This window comes from Mugil cephalus, chromosome 1 (genome assembly GCF_022458985.1).
Source record: "Mugil cephalus isolate CIBA_MC_2020 chromosome 1, CIBA_Mcephalus_1.1, whole genome shotgun sequence".
Taxonomy (NCBI): Eukaryota; Metazoa; Chordata; class Actinopteri; order Mugiliformes; family Mugilidae; genus Mugil; species Mugil cephalus.
Window position 1 is genome coordinate 15,880,181 of NC_061770.1, and position 11,163 is coordinate 15,891,343.

Genomic DNA, 11,163 nt, shown 5'->3' on the forward strand with positions numbered 1-11,163 from the left:
CTGTTCAAGGATACCACTAAAAGCAACAAACAAATAAACGTGTGCTCGCACAGACAACACAAGCGCACGGCGCAATTCACTACCGCCTTACACGCGGAAGAAAGAAAAACGATCCACGTTACTCAGTTAGTCTCTCAGAAACTGTGAAAAATTGCGAAAAAGCGCTTTTAAGCCACGGGCATCGCAGAGGCCTGTGTAATTTGATGTGGCCTTTCTTGTGCTGCGATCATGTGAGCACAGCTGCCCAGCAGCTGTGTCTCCGTTTCCTCGTTGCGATCAGATAAAAATGTCTACAGTGGCGACCGGCTCGTCATGTCTCAGCACAGTGCGCCGATCTGTATGAAGGTGACGCTCTAATTTGGGGCGGCTATCACACTTAATGTGCAGTAAAGCACCACGGACAAAGCTTCTCCATTCTGAATCCTCCCCCCTCACCACCACCACCACCACCACCACCAGCTCGACTACTGCGCCACAGCTCTTACCACCAACCTTCTGCTGGCTGTGTTTCCCCTTCGCCGCCCCCCCCCCCCCCCCCCCCCCCCCCATCCCACACTCTTCCCTTCATCTCCTCGCCCCACCAGGGGGAAAGAGTTATAGCTGCCATAAAAGGCAGGTAATGCATTGTTAACTAATTCTGTCTGCTCAGAGCTGATATATCCTCTGCTCTAAATCTCCGTGCTTCCAATAAAATGCAAATGCTAATGCTTGCCCTCCATGAGCTGATATCATTTTTAACAGGCCAGAGGTAAATGCAAGAGGAGGGTGGGGTGGGCCAAGAAGTAGTCTGTGACACGGTTGGGCTTTAAGCTTTCATGGTACATTGTGCCATAAAGGAGACCTCGAGATTTGCTCCAGATACCAGTGACCAACGGCATTAATGCGTGTAAGTGTGCACACATGGTCGCAAGTACACACAGGAGACCGGAACCGTACTTTTTTTTTTTGATATGGGCGCAGGAAGCAGCAGTTAACCTCTAATTTAAAGATAGAAAGAGGCATCTTTGTTATTAAGGAGCCTCCACTAAGCTCACCACTCAGTGCTCATTCATCGTCAAATAACAGAAGCCAATTTGCCTGTGGATGTAATGCATCATATTTCCATGTTAATAGTAGTGTCATACTTCGTGTAACCTTGGGCTTCTAAATATTGATCCACTTCTAGATTTTCAATTATCCTGTGCCGTTTTTCTGCCATGTGGTAAGGACCAGTGATTTGTGTTCCTTCATATCTGGAGGCTTGTCCTGTAATTAGACCATAAATTAATTTGCAGAAGAAGAGAGAGAGCAAAAAAGATTGAAGGCATTAAGTAAAGTCCTCTGTGGTTGGAGACAGAAAATCATAGGAAACCACAGCATGGTGTTTTATTCACTAGAATAAGATAATTGGATTACAAATTCCAACACCATAACTTTCTTTTGTTCAGGCATGTGTCACTTGTTTTTCTTCTAACTATTTGAAACCATGCTGCTGCTAATGATTGCTTGTAAGTCACTTCCACAACGAATGGCGAGAAATCATCCCCTGACATAATTATACCTAATCGCTCGCAGTGCAACAGCAAAATGATTAGGAGAAATTGTGTTGTGTCAAAATGTGCGTGAAACTTTGCAGAGAGATCTGCTGTGAATCCATAAGTGGATTTTAAATGACCCCCCACAGAGTCACACAGCGACAGTGTTCTCCGAACCGAGCTCTTATTTACAAACCAGCTCAAGTGGAGGTCCTAAAAAAACCAATGCATCTTTATTGATTTTAAATTGGGAGTACAGGCTCTCCAACAAGATTAGCAGATTGTCCCCTGCTGCTAAATTACACATAGTGATTGGGGCTGTCGCTGCACAGTGTCTGAGCGCTACAACAGCAGCCCTCTTTGCCATGTGGAAATTCACATTAGACAAGCCTAAGTTACTCGCTTAAAGCAATTAAGAGAAAAATGATGAAAGAAGAATGAGCTTCTCTCCTCTTGTGGCGGAACATGCAAATCAGCAGAGTTTAAAACAAAAAAAAAAACACAAACACGAAATGACTGAACGTAGCCGGAAAACTGCACCGGCGTACCTGCTCTACATGATACCTTGGGTGTTACTGAGCAAGGCCACAGCTGCCGGCACGCTCTGATCATAGGCTTCAGATGCAAGGTCAACCAACGCAGAGCCCACCTGCTCCCCCATTCTCCATCACACAGTCCCTCAGCCCTGGCCTCCCGGAGGAAACATGCCTGCCTGCCGCGCGGGTACAGACAGCCTGTGTCCCTGAATTTATGATGGCGACTTATTGGCGGCCTTTCACGTTAAAAGTCATCTTGAATTTCCCGGCCCTAGCCGTATGTGTGGCGAGCGTTAATCCATTAACATTCAGAGCAGACACGTACAGAGGCTGGCTTTCTGCCAGCCGTGAGCCCTGACAGTCTTTGACCCGCGTCTGACCACAGCATTCTCCTGCCTCTGCTCCCAGGCATACCCGGCCTCGACATAATACAGAGCCATAAACTATGTAATGTTACACTGTATATGAATGTGAAGTATTATACGCTTGAGGTACAATATGCAAGGTTTATAACCAAGTGAGAAAAGTCCAGCTGCGGCGGGCTCATTTTGTCAGAGGAGGAAAAAATCACATCTGTCCAATGGAGCACTCCACACATCTTACGTTTTAATCAAAGGGTGCCAAATGAACATGAAGTTTCGGTCCGTTCTATTTCCATCAAGGATTAGAGTTCAGAGAGGCCATGAAATCCCTCGGATTTTCTATAGTGGTATTTATTTCAACAGGAGATATGGAGGTTCATATTAACTGATCCACAAGGAATAGTTCTGTCAGAAGTTAAAATACTGCACGGCTTGCCTAGGCCCCAGAATAGAGAGCTTTCAACAACATACGCTGCTCTGCTGCAGGAGGTGGCTCCCGAACTGATTAGAATTTTAGTGTCTTATAAAACCTTGATAAATACTTTATAAAGCCAAGTTGCATAACAAATCTAGCACATAAAAGAAAGCATAGATGTTACTCCAACGTAGGGTAAAGGGGTTCTTGACAGGTTCTTGAACAGGTTTTATAATTCAATATTACAACCACCAGCCTTGTAAGGGCCCTGTCATCTCCCAGGGCTCTCACAATATATAAGTTAAACACACATTCAAGTGCTCAGAGTCTAGTCCATTACACTGATTAGCAGTAAACACATTTGTAATAAAACTTAGTGAAGTAGAGGTGGATGGCCTGCGCACTGATTCATGGTGGAATCTTGGTGAAATATAATGTGTCTTAGATGTCGGACTTCTGAGGGCGCACTGATACATGGCTTTACTTACAGGATCTGTAACACATAGGGGCCAATTTATCCAAACAGCTCATGTCTAAACATTCAGTCCTTCATTTCAACTGCTGGCCAGAAATAAACTTAGGCACGGCAGTGCAATGGGGGGTCCACTAGATTTGAGAGAATCTGGGAAGCAGAGCAGACCAAACAGATGTCTTTCCACAACACAGACACCTCCTACTTCTATCCCCCCTGCCCTCTACTGTCTGTCTACCACTTTACTTTTTTGTCCAGTTCTTTCTGTGACGCCACCCCCCCCCCCCCCCCCCCCCCCCCTCTAATTTCACTGCACTTGTGTTACCTGTATTGAAATCTGTTCACCACACACTGGACTACACATTACATAAGCATTTTTGTGAGATTTAATGGCCCGTTTTAGCACACGGCTATTTTCTTTTTAACCAGGCAGCGGTTATTAGAGGAAGAAGAGCAGGAAGAAGAAGAAAGAGTGGATCATGTGTTTCCACTTTTGACCTCTCCGCTGTGGCATGTACACACCTGGTTCGGTTTAGAATGCTGTTCCTGTGGAATAGCTGCCGGGTGCTGTTTTCATCTGGCGAGAGGAGCTCTAAAAGTTTAGGCTCTCTCTCAAAGGTTATTTTGCGTGTTTGGAAATTTGTCGTCTCGCCAGCGAAGAGATAAAGCGAGGCGCATAATCAAACACTTATTGTAAGACATTGCTTAGATACCCAAGCTAAAACCTGAAGAGCAATAGGATTATCCTTTAGGCAACATTAACGATCTTGTTCTAAAAATACTTTCGGGTAGATTTTCAGAGACTGAAGCAGATAGCCATTAATAATTGTAGTTAGCAAAGCTGTTTTACTTCAAAATGACATCTTTAAGGGCACATTTTGGCCTCCGCTATGTGAAAACGTATGTCAGATGTGTTGCCTTGATTATGGGGAGGGCAAATCACGGCCACCTCCGACTCTGAGCTACTCATCTGTTTCCTATTGGAGGAAGTGATTCTGGCAGGAAGGTAGTGGCAGTAGATGAAGGCAGGCTGTGATAGAAAGACGGTAAAAAAGAAAGCAAAGGGGTACAGAAACAGGAAATGACAGTGTGACCCACAGGGCCCACTTACTACCTTGCCAGAAACCCATGGCTGCAGCCAGCCTACCGGGCCAGCAGTTTCCATCACCTGCTGCTTCTGGTTCCTCAACATAAATCCAGGTGCCCCTAAATAAAACTCTCTTTCTCCAGGAGCCACAGGGAGCTGACGGGGAGGCTGCATGCTGGAGGGGCTGCACCGATGAAAAGTGAAGCTCTGCCTTCTTGTGAGAACATATCATGGAAAGTACTGCTCCGAGTACATAGGATAGGGAGAGGAGGATTTCTATCAGTCCCCTGCTAGTTCAAAGCTCCATTTCATTAATACTGGCTTTAATTAAAACAAGCTGTGCCATTCAATATAACGTAGCTGCATATTTTTTTTATTACAGAATCCTACCTGCCTGATATTATTATGAGAGCAGGCCGCTGGGAGGGAAGCTCTCAGCTCTTCCCAACTCCTCACTGCCCCCTGGCAAGCCGAATGAGCGCTGCAGCCGCTGAGCTGATAAACCTAGAAATCATTCCCGACTCCAGCCAGAGCTCTTTACAGTACCTTCAGCGCTCCCTGGTGATGGATTAATGCACTGTTGTTGTCATTTTATTGCCATTTTATTGCCCTGGTGCAATTTACCAGGCTTTATGTGCCTCCGCTGTCCGGCGAAGCAACGCGCAGGCGCGTGAGACCGACATTCCGAGACAAAGGCCACTTCTCAGCCGTTGACTGCGCGTGCGCACAACGCAGGCTTCCCTTATACTTGGCGCGCACACGCATGTACACACATACACAATCTAAATCAAAAACACGATTCATTCGCACACAAATGGGGCACTATACAAGCGAGCAGATGAAAGCCTTAGTAGTGAATCTCTCAGCCACCTGATGGACTTCATATTCACTGCTGCTGTGCCCCACTCTCGCCACCTGAGGGCAACATACCACAGCAGGCCTGCAGCTGCAACCTGGTGCAACAAAACACAGTTTTCTAACAGTTATATTTATTTGTTTCTACTTTCTATACCTCCTGTGCACTTTGGGATCACAGCATTTTAATTGGGTTTACCTGATTTGCCTTCGTTTGCAGTAATATGGACACAAAACAAAACCACAGTTTAGGTCAATCTACACTGTCTTCATGGCAGAATAGTTTACTCATAATTAGGATTTCGACAGTTAGAGAAATAATCCACAGTTATGTTAAAGCTATTTATATGTTCAGCTCATTTTATAACTTGAGAGTGTCGGAAAAGCACAGTTCACGTGTTTTTAAGCAAACACACCCACCAAGAGACGCACCACACAGCTGCTGCAGTGAGGTCGTTGTTGTAACATGTGGAGAAGCTTTGTGATATCTCTTGCCAAACTATCATCTCTCGCTCTCATGCTGTGGGAAAAACAGTCACATACCTGCAGCCAAGTTCTTTGGCTGGAAAAAAAAAATTCCCTCTCTGTATTCTGGTAAAATTAGATTATTTTAACATTAGCCTACGATTTAGATGCATGCTAAATCAACATAAACACCTTATTTGCCTCCTCTGGTTACTTTAATTGATAGTGTTATATAAAATATGTGACTGGTACAGAAGGTAAGTGATCTTGTACTTTTGAACATACAATTATGGAAAGTCTGATACTCAGGAGTAAACATTTTTGAGTGATCATGTCAGGAAGCAGCCACCAGAGGGAGCACAGATGCTGTCAAATTGAAGGGAGCAACCTGACAATTAAAATCCATTAGGCTGCAGCAAAAAATATTGAAAAGATACACTCCACTGTCCTGTGCTTCAAATTATGACCAATTTAAATGTATATAAGCTGCGATATTGCTGTATTTCATAAAACATTTTTAAGTTCATCCCCTGAAAAGCTGTTTATGTCTCATGTTTCCTGTTTGGTGTGAAGGGACATGCGTGTACACCTGTGTGTATATTTATTTCACATTTAAAGTGCAATCTCTGCAAGGGCCTGTAACCTCAGAGTCTCTTATGCCTGGAGAGCTGCTGATCCATCACTCTTAATGGAAGAGGATAAGTTTCAGCCAGTGAAAGAGAGAACAGACAAAAGGCAGAACGATTTATGGGAGATGTAGAAGTGGAACTCCTGGCTGTGGGCCTTGATCTGAGCTGGGCTGTGGCTAGGCTAGTCTAGGCTACGCCCTAGGCCAGGGTCATTCACGTAATCCACCACCCCTCCCCACGTACACACACACACCCCCACACACACACACACACACACATGCAAACACACATGACTTCAGATCCAGAGTTCTTTAATCTCCACACCCCATCTTAAAATCCCAGCCTTGCTCGTAAGCTTTTGAAGTTCTTTTGCCCCCTTTCTTCTGGACTCACTTTTGCATGTCCATCTTTTCCAGTGAGTGGTGAGCTCCGGGTGGTGAAATATGGAGTGGAGACCTGTTACATGTTAGCTTAGGAGATAGCCAAGGTGTAAATTATGTGGGAGTCTCTGGCCAACCTTATTTATGAGAGGCCTGTCAGGTGTTTAGGTGTTGGAGTGAGATGTGCGGCTTAAATCGTTTACTTCGCTGTAAATCAGGTCACACAGGCCACATCTGTTTGGACAGTGTATGTTTACGCGTGTGCGCCTGTGTTTGAGTCCTTGTTTTTGCTGGGAGACCATGTGATAATGTCAAGGCATAGGTGCTAAAGCTTTGCCGTGAATGTGCGGGGCATGTGCACGGCTCGGAAGGTCTGCTTTGTCTGGAGGCCATCAAGGCTGGTGCAGATGGGATGAAACACGAGCTATAATTATAATTATGTGCTGTCTGACTAACAAAGATGCCTTTTATAGATCCCCTCAACACCCACACCTGCCGTCACCATTTTACATAATGAGCAAACACGAAACCTACTCAACAGATTTTTTTTTGGTTTCTTCTGTGATGTCCCAGTCTTTATCCCAGACATATCATGTAGAGGTGTATAGCTGTGAATGTACCTCATTTGAGGACATCAGGTATCACTCAGCAGGTAGTTAGACCTGTCACTGGATGATGGATACTGGCTCTCAGACAGAGAAATTGCAGCAAACAGGTTGCATAGGCCCTGTATTTGTTACCACCATTCCCCCCACAAGGCGCCACCTGTAGTGTAAGCACCGTATCCCGTTCTGTTCACCCCATTGTCTGTCCCACGACTCGCTCTTGTCTCCGCGCAACAATGGCATAACTTTGGTCGGAGCGTTTTGTCCCCCTAAGTGCGAGAGCGTCGCGTCTTAAAGTGAGACCTAAGGGAAATGGGAGTATGGGATGAAGGGCAGAGGAGAGATGAGCTGAGCGGAGGTTGAAAGGGGTTAAGAACATGAGACAGAAAACTCTGGAGAGAGATCGAGAGGAAAAAATGAAAGGTTGGAAAAGAGGATGAATGAGGGAGAGGAAGAGGGACGGAGGATGATGTGCTGGAGGCAGGTACATCTGCATTCTCTCCAAACACAGCATAGGCCTGTCTTAGGTGTCTCTATCCCAGCAGCACTCACTGGCAGATTTATGGCCTCTCCTCGTCCATTTGTGTCTATGCGTGTGTGTCTGTGTGTAGGAGCAGGGGGGATAAATTGAGAGCAAGAGGTACGAGAGAGCGAGAGAGAGAAGGTCTGTGAGTAGAGGCGAAGGGCAGCAAGCAAAATAGCAGCCATGTTGCATTCCATCGATATCACAACCCCCCCCCCCAATCTGCGCCATATTTCATCCTTTCCTCCCCTTTATCCTTTCCTTCTTTCCTCTCCTCTCCCTGTCTCATCACCCTGCTCTTCACTTGGTGCTCTTGGCCCTTCCATTGCTCTGCCGGGTCCCAGGCTTTAGAGCCCTCTCAGGGGGAAGGGTGTAAATCTGTCTCCCCGTCTCAGGAGATTTCCTGGGGCTCAGCAGACTCAACAAAGCCCAGCCAGTGTGGAGGACCAAATGTTACACATGCACGCGCGCGTGCGTGCACATCCTCACACATGCGTGCACACACACACACACACACCGCCACACATAGAAAGAGAGACGTGTATAGATCCAGTATAAGACTTTAGCATACATTCCCTCATACACGCTTGGCCTTGTTTGGAGGCTCCTGTGAAAACAAACAGGTATGGCTCTTCCTTGTCTAGCCAAGTGCCTGGGAAACCAATGTTTGTGTTTGTGTGTGTCCACAGGAGACCCTACCCCCCAAACCTTTTGTCCATAGGGGCTGTCCAGACGAGCTTGTTGTCTCTCTTTATTTTCTCTGCCCCCCCTTCTTCTTTCTTCACTTCCCTCTCTGCTTTATTGCACTTGATTCTAAGCGCGTCCATTCCTGAGATGGCTCAGATAGCAGCTGAAGCTAAATTGCCCATCATAAAGCATCTGCAAAAGCAATGGAGCTCTCAGGGAGGGACTGCTGCAAGGGGGTACGAGGCGGTTAGGGCTCACTATGAAAATACAAGGTCCTCTTTTTAATCTTTAAATGCGGAATATGAACTCTGTTTCAACATCTACAAATCATAAGGCCCTTCCTTAAACATTAAACGATTCTGTTGCATGATCGATTTCCTGAGTGCCTCCTAAATCAGTTTTATGCATATAATTTTCAGGAACATTTGGCTATTTGAGTGTGTGGGTTTTGGAGAAAAGTGACTGAAAATCAAAAGTAAAATGATCTAATGGTATTTCGGGACGCCAAAATGCTTCTGCATGATACTACTAATTACTCACACAAGACAGGCTAGTTAGAGTGAGATGCTGTGATTTATGGGAGAGCCATATATTTGGCTGTGCTATGTTCCTGTCAAATGGTTGACAGATAGATGACTGCGGGGCTGTAATTGGCCTTCCTGTTTGTATCTCTTCTCATGTAACAACAATGGCACTTCCTGTCCTTCACTGTAGGGGGAGCATAAGTGAAAATGCAGCCCTGTGCCAGTGTGACAAGAAAAGATTTTATTATTAGTAGTAGTAGTTGTATTTTATAGAAAGAAGAAACAAAGGACAAAGGAAGGCCGATGAAGTAAAGTTTGAGTGGGAAAGATATGGGAAAGGTTATTGGAGTCCCACTTGCACTTTCCCTGCAAGCAGAGAGCGAGCGGGAGAGAAAGCAAGTCGGATCAGCTATGTTCCTGCAGGGCTCTGTATTGACTCATCCCTCTGTAACAGAGCATCTGTGTGTGGCATTTGTAGCGAGAAATGTCTCATCATCCAGCCAAAATAATCCCTCGAGCTGCCAAATTAATCTCAACAAAGATTCTGTGCAGTCAACACAGCTTTGTGGCCAAAAGATAGAGAGATATAGACACACAGCCGTAGTGTAGTCAAGTGGGAAAACCCCTCTCTGCTTCATGCCGCTGTCTACAGTGTGTTCTTTCAAAAGTGCAATATTATTGCTCTCGCGCTGAAGGTGAAGGGGAAGAATTCCAAAAGGACCACAGGAGCAAGACAGGGCCAGCAGCCTGCTTGGCAGGAGCTCTCGTGTGATCATCATCTATGGGTGGAGTGACGCCCCTCACTTCTTCCTCCTCCTGCCTCCCAGCTAGCCTTGCCCTGTGACAGATGAGCCCAATGACAGCAGGACGCAACAACCTGCAATTGAACATTCCCCCGTGATCTGTCAATGTCTTTGGTGGCGTTTCACTCTCAGGAAAACACGCAGGGACAAACGTACCTTCATACACACCCCCACATTAAGTCATGCCTCAAGTATTAGAAGAATCAGGGTCGGAAACGCCTCCTTGTGCTTGTGAAATGTTTCGGATACCTGTTGCAGGTGTCTTTTGAGGTTTCTTGGCTACGTGCATGCCTTGTGTTTGTTCTGCATGGCCTTCATTTTCTCAAATCTTCAGATAACTCCAGGCTTGTTCTCTGGTGGGAATTAGTTGCGCTGAACGGCGCGTCAGGCGACCTTCTGTACTTGTGAGGTTTCACCTGGTGCTGCAGTTCCCGGCTTCCCCACAAGGTGTCATCTTGTTCACAAAGAGCACATGGCTTCAAGCCTGACAGGGGCTTTATTTTCCGCTTTGGTGGGAATGCTGTGGTGTATCACAGCAAAATGAAATAGGAAACATGAAAATAGGACATAAATGTGTTTGCCGCATACGGGGCTTAATGAAGTCAGCCTTGCCAGTACATTAGGAACAAAGGCAGCAAAGAGAAATGCACTGAAGGACAACTCACAAACAGCTCCAAAATAAAAAGGGAGATAAAGTATGAATGGTGAGTCTCCTCAATAAAAAGCAGTTCACCAGTTGTCAAAGTGGAGATTTATTTTGCAAGCAACGGGCTTTTTATGGTCAAGCTCCTCCACACTGGCGAACAGGAGCACGTTGTAATATGGCATGTAAAGAATGGGATTCAATAGAAGAAGTCATCCATTTGTCATATTTAAGGGGATAGAATAATGACCACTGGCTGCCTTGTGCTTGAATCGCTCAAGCTGGCTTATTTTTGTGTGCAAAATGGAGGATGAAGACGAATAGACTTCATACATGACTTTGCACAGGCCAAGCTATCATATCATGTCATATAACTTAAACCAATAGCCAGTAGCTTATCATTATCCTAAGCCTGGAGCAGTAGGTAGTCCTTTGCTATGTTTCAGTGGAAATTATAAAACAATCTGACTGTCTTCACTTGCTTATTGCAAACTAATGATCACTTGGCTTCTCAGCCATAAAAGCATAGCACAAAATTAATTGTTTCAATCAATCAGTTGGTCAATTTCATAGCCATCAAGCTTTGCCCAAGATCATGTGCATTCTCTACCCTTCTCCTTCAGGATGGGCCTGGAGAATGCCACATGATTTATGGTCTCTGCG